Raw genomic sequence first — 13549 nt, forward strand, 5'->3', positions numbered from 1 at the left:
AGAGGTTATTCATCTCAAATATTAACCCTAGCAGAAATTAAGGCAAAAGAAAGGATTCAGAAAACTTCGGGAAAAAAACTGTGACAGATCTGCAGATCGTCTATTTCTTCCACTCACCTTTCACACTAATACTTCACAAATCAAGGACACAATATATAAACATTGGGATATTGTAACGGACCGTTTCACTTACAAGAGGATAAAACCCAGTTTAGGCGATATCCCCTTTTTCCATAGACCAGCAGCTACAGCAATCACCAATCTCCCGAACTGCAAACTGTACGAATTCTGGAACCTCCCGAACTGGAAACACACGAACCCTGGAATCAGCCGAACAGGAAAAGCATACAATCCGCTTACACTCCTGGCAGTCAGCATACAATCCAATTCCCCCAAAAACGAGACGACACATCGGTTTGAGGGTCAAGCAGAATCTCAGGTCCTGGCACACCCAGCCTGGTTTTTATTACGGTTGTGCACATACAGGACACACCCAGGGGGAGGCATAAAATAACCAATCAAGTAACAGTACAACCCACACATGCCCTCTCCTCAGATAAGCAGTTAACGTAATTTATTACATACAGTAAAAATACAGTTTCCACACATACTCTGTAACTTTAAAACCATACATCACATTCACATAAAAATACATATCCACAATCAATCCATTCAGGGGAACATCATATTTAGACCAGGGGTTCAAAAGTTAGTAAAAGTATCTTTTGTTCCCCCTGGCTGGCAGTATTTTAATCTGGCTCAAACAGGAAAAGTAAAACATCCCCACAATGCATCCTGGCTTCCTCCCTTCTGCCCTGGAGATAATTGGAGAAGTAATCCAATTATCTCCCAGGTCAAAGACAAAACTCCATTACACATGTGGGGACCTAAATACAGGATTATGTTTTAAAATATATAAAGTTACTTTTTATACATTAAACACAGACATGTAACATATCCCCAGATAGCTCAGGTCTGCGTGCACATTATTAGGTGAATAGCACACAGACCACACAAATACAGTTTAATTGCCATGGAGCCAAAGTCTTTCCCATAGTCTTTCATTATATGAATAGGCTCCATTGCATAGCTATCTGGGAGTATCACTGCTCACACAGGGCAAGTACCGAATGGCCCCACTGTGTTTAAAGGGCCAGAATGAGTGACATGCACTCTGTTAGGGCCGAATACGTTTTGTAAAAGGGTCCAATCTCCCAGGGCCATAGTCCAAAGGCAAGAGGCGGGCAAGCAGCCCCCTCCAAGGACACGTGGCGAGGTCGGTTTCGCCACAGATATATTAAAAGCAGACAAGCATTTGTCACCAATTTTTCAAAACCCACCAACTATCAGTTATAAACGGTCAGGGTATTTATATCGGCAGACATTTTGTGCTATGATAGAAATTAAAGTGTATATTGCCTAAATCATTCTGAACAGAGCAGACTCCATTTTGTTATTTTCAAGTTAAGAAAAGACAAGATTTCTATCCTTTCTGTAAAACTAACCACTTTGCCAGAGCTAAGGAATGCTTAGTATATACAAACCAAATTGATAAGAAATGAGAACGGGGGATGGACAGACTGTCTAAATGCTAATGGAATATAATTAATTCTAAAACCAGACATTTATGACAGAGAAGAAGATTAAATAATTTAATTTTACTTTCAATATTGTATAAGATTCCCATTGTAAGAGAAAGGTGAAACTTAGTTTACGAACTGTCATATTAGAAATTACAGCAGGAATTGGAGACACATAGTCTGAAGAAAGCCTAAAAAAACTCTTTGAACTGACAAGAAACTCAAGTTATAGACAACAATAAAGATAAGGTAAATTACGTCAAAATAGCCACCAGGAAAAGTTAACTCTTTCCTGGATAGGAATGTTTAGTGGGACGAGACTGCCCTCTATAGACCAAATACTTAAATTGCTATCTGGAAGGTAACCACACCTCCAGTTTTCTATTGGTCTATCACCTAGTCACGAACAGAGAATTTTTCCCTTTAAAAGTTAAGAAAAAGGAGAGAGATGTATGCAGAGGAAGCAAAGGAGTGAGCAGTCGGGGGGGAAAGTCAAAGAGTCGGAAGCAGGCTAAGAAAGAAAAGCAGAGTCAGAGCGAGAAATAAACATTCCTTGACACTTGGCTACCTGAGAATATCTGATGAGAATGTCTACTCAACTGGTAATTATACTGGTTTCATTTAATTAATCTAAATTAATTAAAATTTTCTAATAGCATGATATATGACTGGATAAATCACGATCAGATTTCGATATTTAGAAATCTTAGTTAAATAAGAAGTACATAATTAAGCATTCTATTCTGCAGATAGAAAATAATAATTATGTATTAATGTGACATATCACATAAGATAAAATATCTGTTTAGGCAAGTTAAATTTCTGCTTATAGAACATGGTAGATTACTCTTATTAGATGGTTCCAGGAAATTATTAATGAGCTGGTATAAATGTTATTTTATTTAAAATTACATGAGAATAGGTCTTAATTACCTAGGAGGTCTAGCCAGCATTGAAAGGGTTATTCTAACTGTCAGCTAAAGTTTTATGGCCTTAAGCTGCAAACTCTGTGTCTGTGTGTAAGTTCCACTTTTGTTTCTCTGTGAAGTACTATCATAAATCATTGTCTTGACAATTAAGGCTGTGTTAGCCATTGGGAGATGTTTTTACATTACCATATTGTATTGCATACTATGTTATACTGAATATTCATTGATTATTGTCACGCATGTTACATATTATTATTATTTAAATTGTCACAATAAATTGTATCTGTTTTTATAACAAATTGTGATTTTTATTTATATGGAATACATTTCACTTACACGATAACGATCTTTGGGATCTGAGAATTGAAATAGTGGGCAATTCTCAACTGTTTACTATTATTATCCCATAAATATCCCCACAAATTGGAGGCACGGTGCTGAGATCGTTTAAGTTGAAATTATATTCCATATACAATAATATTGGTGTAATTCATGCAATATTAATCCTGATATAGAAAAGAGGTTTGTATTGAGATTAAATCAGTATAAAAAGAAAATGGCCAGTGATCCATCTGTAACAGATAATACTGAAATAATTGAAGACCTAAGAAAAAATGCTCTAGTCCATATTAATAAACATATGAAAAATGATTCAAGCTATGAGGTTTGGTTGAAAAGCATAGAATGGGAAGCTAAACACACCATTCTAAGTGATGAACACATAATAACATATCTTAAAGAAATTGCTGGACAAAAGAACATAGAAAGGAAAATGGCGTTCATAATACACTCTTGGCCTTTCTTTATGACAGCACTTCTTAAGGCGTTAGATGAAAACAAGTCACTGAATGCCAAATTGGACACGTACAGTGAACAATTAAGCATTCAAGATGGGAAATACCAAGATTTACTTGCTGAGCATAAAACTCGTCAGGCTGATCATGAAAAAGAAATAAAAGCTTTGACGGATAAATGTGCACAGGAAATAAGTCAGCTTAAAATGCAATTGGATGAGTGTGAAAAGGAGTCAGAAATCAGACAGTGAAGTTAGTAGCCATCATTCTGTGCCAAAAAGTTGCACAAAAAGGCAAGAAAAGACTAAATGTAAATCCCCTCCTTGTTATGATTTTCCCACACCAGACCAGGTTTTCATAAAACAGTCTCAAAGTAAAGCTGTGAGTAATTCTGACACCTGTAGATTCTTGGCAATCTTGGGCAGAACAGTTTGAAAAGACTGTCCTGGCCAAACTTAACAGAGGGAATCAGATTCAAGGTGATAGGAATGAAAACAGACATGGTTCTGTACACTGGCAGAATTCTGATGCTGATCAGAATTGTGACAGTGAACGAGAAGCTCAGAGTGATGGGAGTGAAAGTGATTGCACTGTCCACTCTGAAGGCCATGTGACTGATATGCCATCTGCACTGTTGTACGGATCTAATTCCTCTTCAGCAGACAGATCGCAGAGACATTTACCCAGACACAGGGAAAACAGAAACAGAGATTGTAAATTAACGATGCCTGTTTATGAAACGCCAAAGGTTATTAAATTCCTTAGAGAGACTGTCCCACAATTTTCTAGAGGTTCAGGAAACATATCTGGAAAATTATGATAGAGCAATGAATTCATTGGGCATGTATGATGACATTCATAAGAAATGGTTCATTGCATGGACCTTTGATTCAATGTGCCGTGTTTATCTAGAAAGTCTTCAAGCTATACAGTTAATGTCCTGGTCCAAGATGAAATATTAAATAATCATGGAATATGGTAAGTATAAAACGATTGCTTCTGCAAAGAAGGCGCATTATAACTTAAAGTGCCGTCCAGATCAAAGCCCCAGAGCATTTTTAATAATTCTTAAAAATGCATACTCCGTGGCCCAAAGAAAGCCCAGGTATGAAAGCACCGACTTCAAAGATCTGTATTTTCATGCCTTGCCGGTAAACATACAAATGAATCTCGCAAGAGATTACGATTGTAAGTTACCATTAGAATGGCTAGTCAGTCAGTGCATGAAATTGTATACTATACACCATGCACATGACGAAAATCAGCAAAAGGTTAAGAAACCTGGTGATAAAATGGTGTCAGAGACAAAAATACAGTTAGGTTTAGAAACCCAACAGAAAAAGAGGACCTATTGCGAGGTTTTGAAAACACCAAAACCTCAGAAACAGGAAAACGCCAGAAGCAATTCTGCAAATTCCTCTGATAACTCTGAAAAATCCAATGCCAATGGGAATAAACGCCCCTGGGTTAATAAGAACCAAGGCAATTCCCAATGGAGAAGGAATCCTCAGGGAAATAGGAGATATGGAAACAACCAATCTGCTTCCAATAACTCCCAACAGTCTCAGCCATCCCAGCCAAATTCTAATGGGCAAAGACAAAACGGCAATGTGAGAAATAATTTGCGTCGTCAGGTTGGTCAATTGACAAACCAGATGGGCAAATTAATGGAGGAAATGACAAAGATTAATCAAGTCTTTGCCAATAATCCTTTTTTAGGGACAACTCCAATTGCAGGGCCACCTGTGCAACTGCAGCAGCAACAAGTGCCGCAGCAAATATAGCTATAGTGACTAAACACGCTAGGTTGTCAATAGATGTAATACCTAACCCTGTTTCCTTTCCAGGTACTAACAGTCAAATAAACAATAGTTGTGTTAGGAAACCTATTGCCTATCCCGCCACTTCAGGGTGAAGGAGGCGTTACGTGTTCCTCTGTTTTTTTCATTTCAGCCAAAGGCTAAAGTAGCCTCAGCAGCCACTAGTTTCCAGGATCCAGCCCTGAAAGGGTTAACTGATGAGATGCCGACCACTTGTTCCCGCTTGACAGTTCAAGATATTCCTAAAAAGGATGGGCCTGTGGGTAAGACTGAGCATTCCTCAGTACAGGTAGAAACTACTGCTGTGACCGGTAATGTATGGAAAACGAGTAATATGTTGACACATTCTAAATTCTTATGTGAATTAGAAGAACATGAAGGAAGGTACTACATGTCTGTAGAAATACAGGATTCGCTACCCCAGCCTTTCAAAGGGTTAATAGATACTGGTTCACAAGCCACTATCTTATCCAATACCTACTTCCAGCAGAAGAATGAACTTGGCAACGGATAAGCCGAAGCGAAGAGAATTCCCCAATTCTCTATTGAGTGTAGGAGGAAATGCCCTTCATGTTATTGGCAATACCTGGTTAAAGTTTAAAATAGGTAACAAAACCTTTAGACACCCGGTGATAGTGGTAGATCTCCCCTATAACCGACTGATTCTGGGTATAGACATACTCAGAAGACTTAACACAATTATTGACTGTGTGAATGGAATTGTATGGTCACAAGCTAAGGTTCCTATAACCTATGAGAAATCACATGTACAATCTGATTGTAACTGCCATGTGATAGAAGAAAGACCTGACTCGATAGAGGTATATTTTAGGGATAGTCAGTCACCTGACGTGACTATCCTGCAGGTGAATGATGCAATCGCACCTGTAGATGAGCATTCCGTAAGAATTGCTCCAGTGAGGATCAAGAATGTCTCTCTGGAAAGTGATGTTTTAACCATTTCTCTCCACAGGGACTATGTTGAATCTGTCGATCTGGCAGGTCATGCTCAATTCCTTGCCAGAATTGAAAGGGTTAATGACAACTTATTCTTTCCTATTCAGATAAATGACTTAGGAAGAAATAGGAATGCAAAGCTGGACTTAAAGAGTGAGAACAGCTATATTAGCAGAAGTCTGTTAAAGCAGATCGCTAATCCTAATTTGATCAGGTACGCTTCCCCACATGACAGGTGGATCTAGAACCTGCATGGCGAATCAGAGAGTCACAATGTGATCGCAAAATGTTTACTATCTATTTCCATTGGAAATAGGACAGTTAAACATTTATTCCTAGTGATAGACGAACCTCGCTATCAGGTTTACATTGGCAATGATGTCATACATCGCTTTGCCATACACCTTGACCTGATTAACCCCTTAAGACCGGAGGGCGTACTATTACCCCTATTATAGGCGGCTCTAAACGCCGCCGGGCCTAATAGTACGCCCTCCGGTCTTTCCTTACTTACCCGGTCGCCGGCGGTCCCACGCCGGCAATCGCGGTTGGGGGGACTCCCAGGGAGCCCCCCCACGGCAGATCTTCCTCCTCCGGTCCCCCCCGGCCATGTGAGAGGACCTCACAATCACATGGCAGGGATAGCTGGCTTCTGTATTATCAGCAGGGGGACTGCCTGTAATGACAGGTGGTCCCCCTGCTGGCTGGAAATAAAATAAAAGTTAAAAGTGTAAAAAAAATAATAATATATACTTAGATCATTATATATATATATATATATATATATATATATATATATATATATATATATATATATATATATATATATATATATATATATATATATGATCTAAGTATATATATATACACATATACATACACACACGTACACTTTATAGGTGTATTTTACTATTAATATATATAAATATATTAATATCAAATTACACGTAGACTGATACTGATTAAATATATATCTAATTATTGTTAAATATATATATTTATATATAATATAAAAAAGTAAATACGTTAAAAAATAAAATAAAAAAATTAAAATATAGATGTGTGTTATTTCGTTCTAACTGTATTGTGATATTAATATATATATTTATATAAAAAAACGTAGAAACCCGTAGAACGAAATATATATACATAAATATATACGTATATATCACTATATATATATACACACATATATATATATATATATATATAAATAAAAATATTTAAAAAAAATAATATATATATAAATATATATATAAATATATATATATATATATATATATATATATATATATATATATATATATATATATATATATATATATATATATATATATATATATATATATGGAGTGCAGAATTATTAGGCAAGTTGTATTTTTGAGGATTAATTTTATTATTGAACAACAACCATGTTCTCAATGAACCCAAAAAACTCATTAATAGCAAAGCTGAATATTTTTGGAAGTAGTTTTTAGTTTGTTTTTAGTTATAGCTATTTTAGGGGGATATCCGTGTGTGCAGGTGACTATTACTGTGCATAATTATTAGGCAACTTAACAAAAAACAAATATATACCCATTTCAATTATTTATTTTTACCAGTGAAACCAATATAACATCTCAACATTCAAAAACATAACAAAAACAAATCAGTGACCAATATAGCCACCTTTCTTTGCAAGGACACTCAAAAGCCTGCCATCCATGGATTCTGTCAGTGTTTTGATCTGTTCACCATCAACATTGCGTGCAGCAGCAACCACAGCCTCCCAGACACTGTTCAGAGAGGTGTACTGTTTTCCCTCCTTGTAAATCTCACATTTGATGATGGACCACAGGTTCTCAATGGGGTTCAGATCAGGTGAACAAGGAGGCCATGTCATTAGATTTTCTTCTTTTATACCCTTTCTTGCCAGTCACGCTGTGGAGTACTTGGACGCGTGTGATGGAGCATTGTCCTGCATGAAAATCATGTTTTTCTTGAAGGATGCAGACTTCTTCCTGTACCACTGCTTGAAGAAGGTGTCTTCCAGAAACTGGGAGTTGAGCTTGACTCCATCATCAACCCGAAAAGGCCCCACAAGCTCATCTTTGATGATACCAGCCCAAACCAGTACTCCACCTCCACCTTGCTGGCGTCTGAGTCGGACTGGAGCTCTCTGCCCTTTACCAATCCATCCATCTGGCCCATCAAGACTCACTCTCATTTCATCAGTCCATAAAACCTTAGAAAAATCAGTCTTGAGATATTTCTTGGCCCAGTCTTGACGTTTCAGCTTGTGTGTCTTGTTCAGTGGTGGTCGTCTTTCAGCCTTTCTTACCTTGGCCATGTCTCTGAGTATTGCACACCTTGTGCTTTTGGGCACTCCAGTGATGTTGCAGCTCTGAAATATGGCCAAACTGGTGGCAAGTGGCATCTTGGCAGCTGCACGCTTGACTTTTCTCAGTTCATAGGCAGTTATTTTCTCCACACGCTTCTTGCGACCCTGTTGACTATTTTGAATGAAACGCTTGATTGTTCGATGATCACACTTCAGAAGCTTTGCAATTTTAAGAGTGCTGCATCCCTCTGCAAGATATCTCACTATTTTTAACTTTTCTGAGCCTGTCAAGTCCTTCTTTTGACACATTTTGCCAAAGGAAAGGAGGTTGCCTAATAATTATGCACACCTGATATAGGGTGTTGATGTCATTAGACCACGCCCCTTCTCATTACAGAGATGCACATCACCTAATATGCTTAATTGGTAGTAGGCTTTCGAGCCTATACAGCTTGGAGTAAGACAACATGCATAAAGAGGATGATGTGGTCAAAATACTCATTTGCCTAATAATTCTGCACGCAGTGTACATGAAAATGCAAGCATGGGGGTCAAGGGCTGCGCTTGAACAAAAGAAGTAAAAAGTGTATAAAAATATATATAGATAAAATAAGCAATAATAATAAAATCAAGTAAAGTTCATCCGGATGTATAGAAAAATAAATATAAATGAAATTGAAACAGTCTCACTGGTGTGTAATGATACGGTAATAATCCTCAAGTGTTGCTCCGTCCGTATGGTAGGTAGTCCATATATGTGAAAAGAAAAGAGAAAAGAAAAAGCTGCCAATGGTGAAATATTGTATGTCCAGATGTGGTATATATTCAAAGGAAATGTATTTCACTCACATTTGTTGGAGCTTTAGCCAGCTCTAGGAGAAAAGACACTTAGTGGTTTGATCCCCACTATCGGATGTACTTAGATGGTTGGTCCGTCTATCCGGCTTGGGATTCCTGTAGTGTAGGCTAGGACCTACTCAGATATGCGTTGTTCTTTCATGCTGTATTCTTTAATCCGGTATTGGATGGTAGATGTCCACGGAATATATATAAAACAGCAAATAGTGCTCTGTGTGAACAACAAGGTAATATATTTAAAAGAGTTATACTTACAAGAATAGAGAAGACAGGTACTGCTCTATTGCCACAGCGCTGGTGGAATTATCCCCACCTAAGGATTTCTTTTGACGGGATACACTCCGAATAAAAAATAAAAAATAGAAGGATAAAAAGTAATAATAAAACTATAGTATGATGATATAAAAAATATATAAAAAATGCCAGGAGTAGAAAAAGTGTATAAAATACAATAAAAATAAGTATACAATTGGTCCTAGTATAAAAGGTAACCAAAAATAACTTGTATTGATTAAAATACACTTATTAAAACCATTTACGCGTTTCACCTTTGGGGTTTTCTCAAAATGGTAAAAGAACAGTACACCTGGAAAGGAACTGAATATATGAGTTTACAGAGATTGAATATAGCGCCAAAATTTGAGTGCACCAATCACAAACGAGTATTAAAAACGAAACTTTCAATACATTTTAAAATAACATTAAAACCATATAGGTACATTTATATGAGCCTTATTAGGCTTAAGAGATTTAAATATTTCTAAAACGAAGCTTTAAAAAAAAAGGTATTAAAAGGGTTTTAAAAGGATCTCATTACTTTTGGACCCGATCATGTGATACATCTCAAAACAACATTAAAACCATATAGGTACATTTGTATAAGCCTAATTAGGCTTAAGGAATTTAAATTTAATTAAAACAAAGCTTTTGAAGGGATTTAATTACATTTGAACCCGATCACATGATCGGGACACAGTGCACATGCTCAGATCGTCTAATGGGCGAAAATACTTCCTGGTATAGGCGGAGTGCTCAGTGGTCGGCCAGGAACACATATATTAATTCTACATATATATTTAGGTAATATTTTTACATAATTGGGTATCTTAATTAATTACAATTAGCGTGACCTGCCTGACAACCCATGCCGAAAGTAAAGGGAATTTAATTTGCTAGCACAATATTTAAACCTATAACTTTCCAAGACACCATAAAACCTGTACATGGGGGGTACTGTTCTACTCGGGGGACTTCGCTGAACACAAATATTAGTGTTTCAAAACAGTAAAATGTATTACAACGATGATATCGCCAGTAAAAGTGACTTTTTTTTGCATTTTTCACGCACAAACAGCACTTATACGGACGATATTATTGCTGCGATACTTTTTACTGTTTTGAAACATAACTGATCAGCGAAGTCTCCCGAGTACAACAGTACCCCTCATGTACAGGTTTTATGGTGTTTTCAAAAGTTACAGCGTCAAATATAAGGCTTGTGTTTCATTTTTTTCAAATTAAAATTTGCCAGATTGGGTACGTTGCCTTTGAGACCCTATGGTAGCCCAAGAATGAAAATTACCCCTATGATGGCATACCATTTGCAATAGTTGACAACCCAAGGTATTGCAAACGGGGTATGTCCAGTCTTTATAGTAGCCACTTAGTCACAAACACTAGACAAAATTGTCGTTTTTTTGCATTTTTCACACACAAACAAATACTAACGCTAACTTTGGCCAGTGTTTGTGACCAAATGGCTACTAAAAAAGACTGGACATGGGGGGCGGAGCCTGACGACGAACCTGCACAGACGCCATCTTCCACAGCTCCCGGCCTGTCGCCCGCAATCTTATTTATTTATTATTGCCATTTATATAGCGCCAACAGATTCCGTAGCGCTTTACAATATTATGAGAGGGGGATTTAACTATAAATAGGACAATTACAAATAAACTTACAGGAACAATAGGTTGACTTACAGGAACAATTTTCATCTTGCCAATATCTCCTGCCAGAGGGGCCATCTGCCCAAACAAAACACACACCCGGACCCACATTGAGGGGGCGAACAGATCGATGCCCTTCTTTCAAGCCGGCAAACAACCTAGGCAGCGGCGCAAAACCGCGGCCTACCACGCGACACCAGTCCTCAATCTAGAGGCACTTTTCGGCAGACAAGGGGATTGCCATGACCACCAGGCATACACCCCGCCGGACACATTAAACATGGGCCGCCGCACTCCCAAGCCTACAACCGGAGCCAGCACCCAAGGTAGGGACATAGGGGAAATGCTGATCAGACCGGGGCTGGCCACACCAAATCAAACAGGCACCCCACCAAACATGGCCCCCACCCCAGGAACGGAGGGAAGGGGGACGCCAAATGCACAGTACCCTCAGGAGGGCCCAGCCCTGTCTCCCCAGAGGACTCAGCCCCCACCACCAAAGGAGACCTAAAGGTGCTTTTGGCAGACATCCAAAAACTGCTGGCTGCTGACGTTGCCCTGATTAAAAGGGACATGCAACAGATTACAGACGGAGTCACTACCACAGAATTGGACATAACACAAGTCCACAACACCATAACCACCTTGCAAGACTCGGTCCAGCAACTACAAACAGAGCAACATGTCCTAGCAGCACAATTAATGTTCCTAGAAGACAAACAACGGCGAACACACATTAAGATCCGCGGCATACCTAACACCATCACCACTGAAGAATTGCCACGCTACACGCGGCGCCTCCTGTCCACAATCCTGACGCTCCCAGTGGCGGAAAAAAATCACACTGGATGGAATATACCGGGTAACCAGCTCAGCCCGCATCTCACGTTATCTTAAGATGTGCTACCACACATGACAAAATCCGAATGACTGCCATAAAGGGCAAAACGCCACTAGAATTTGAGAACACAAACCTTTTGTTTTTCCAAGACCTAACCAGGGCCACACTACTCAGGCGCAAATCTTTTGGTCCAGTGACGACTGCCCTGCGTAAAGCCAACATCCCATATAGATAGGGCAACACAGGCTCCTTACTCGTCCATCATGCAGAGACCACCCACAACCTCACATCCCCAATGGGGGCCCCGGCATTCTTGTCCGCACTGGGACTTCACCTGGAACAACCGCACACTGCAGATGACGCCCAAACCACTACCTGAGGAACGACAGCCAGCGCCTCAACCGAACAAGCGGAGAGGAGCCGACAACCCCAGAGCACCTGAACCCACTAAGGGACAGTGAGGAACCAACCTTGAGACTCCTAAACTTAATTTTATTTTTGTATGTATATGTATGTATATATATATATATATATATATATATATATATATATATATATATATATATATATATATATATATATATATATTGGGTTTTTTCGGTTTTTTTGGGGACTCCTGCAGCTTATTCACTATATATATATATATATATATATATATATATAAATGTCCCTCCTATTTTTACCTTGCCCTGCAGGCATGGGGCCCCCACTCTCACAAGACCGACAGATGGTCCCCCACTCACAATAGCATTTTGGCGCCCACCATGAACACCGCCACTCCGCCCACCCCCACCGCCCCCAGGGATAGGGGGATAGATGAGATGCCATACAGGTACAACACACACCGGAGCACCCCACACACATGTCTTCCCAGCCAACCTGGTCCTAATAAGAGCTCCACAGGCGAGTACACACAGGCATCCAGAACCACAAACCTGAACCAGCTTGCAACACTTATACACATGCTCCCGTACAAGATGACACACTGCAGCCCGACCCAGGGAGCACCCTCACACCTCCACACTTGTAGTACACCAGGGGAATAACACACATAACACCAAACATGTAGCAACCTTACCAACCCCGGGTATGTCACCAAGCCTGTCTGTTATATGAAAATGTGCTTCACAACTTTGCAACTTCAATGTTAACACTGTTATACTGTACCGCTTGAAATTGTCATACCATTTTATGTAGGAAACTGTTAACTTGCCAAACCAAGCGCACAAAAATAAAGAATAAAAAAAAAATAACAAAAAAAATAACAAAGACTGGACATACCCCATTTGCAATACCTTGGGTTGTCTATGTAATGATATTGATGTTACAAAGTGTTGGAGTCCAGTAGCCAGATCAGCAATGTTTTCTGCCAGAGGTAGCCACTCGTTACCCAGGTGGTTGAGCCCCTGAGCCTTGAGTGGCCTTCTGGTCTTAAGCAGAGATGGGAGACTGGAACAGAGAGATGATAATCGTAGTGAGGCAAGCCGAGGTCAGTGGG

The sequence above is a fragment of the Pelobates fuscus genome, chromosome 10 (assembly GCF_036172605.1).
Source record: "Pelobates fuscus isolate aPelFus1 chromosome 10, aPelFus1.pri, whole genome shotgun sequence".
Lineage (NCBI taxonomy): Eukaryota > Metazoa > Chordata > Amphibia > Anura > Pelobatidae > Pelobates > Pelobates fuscus.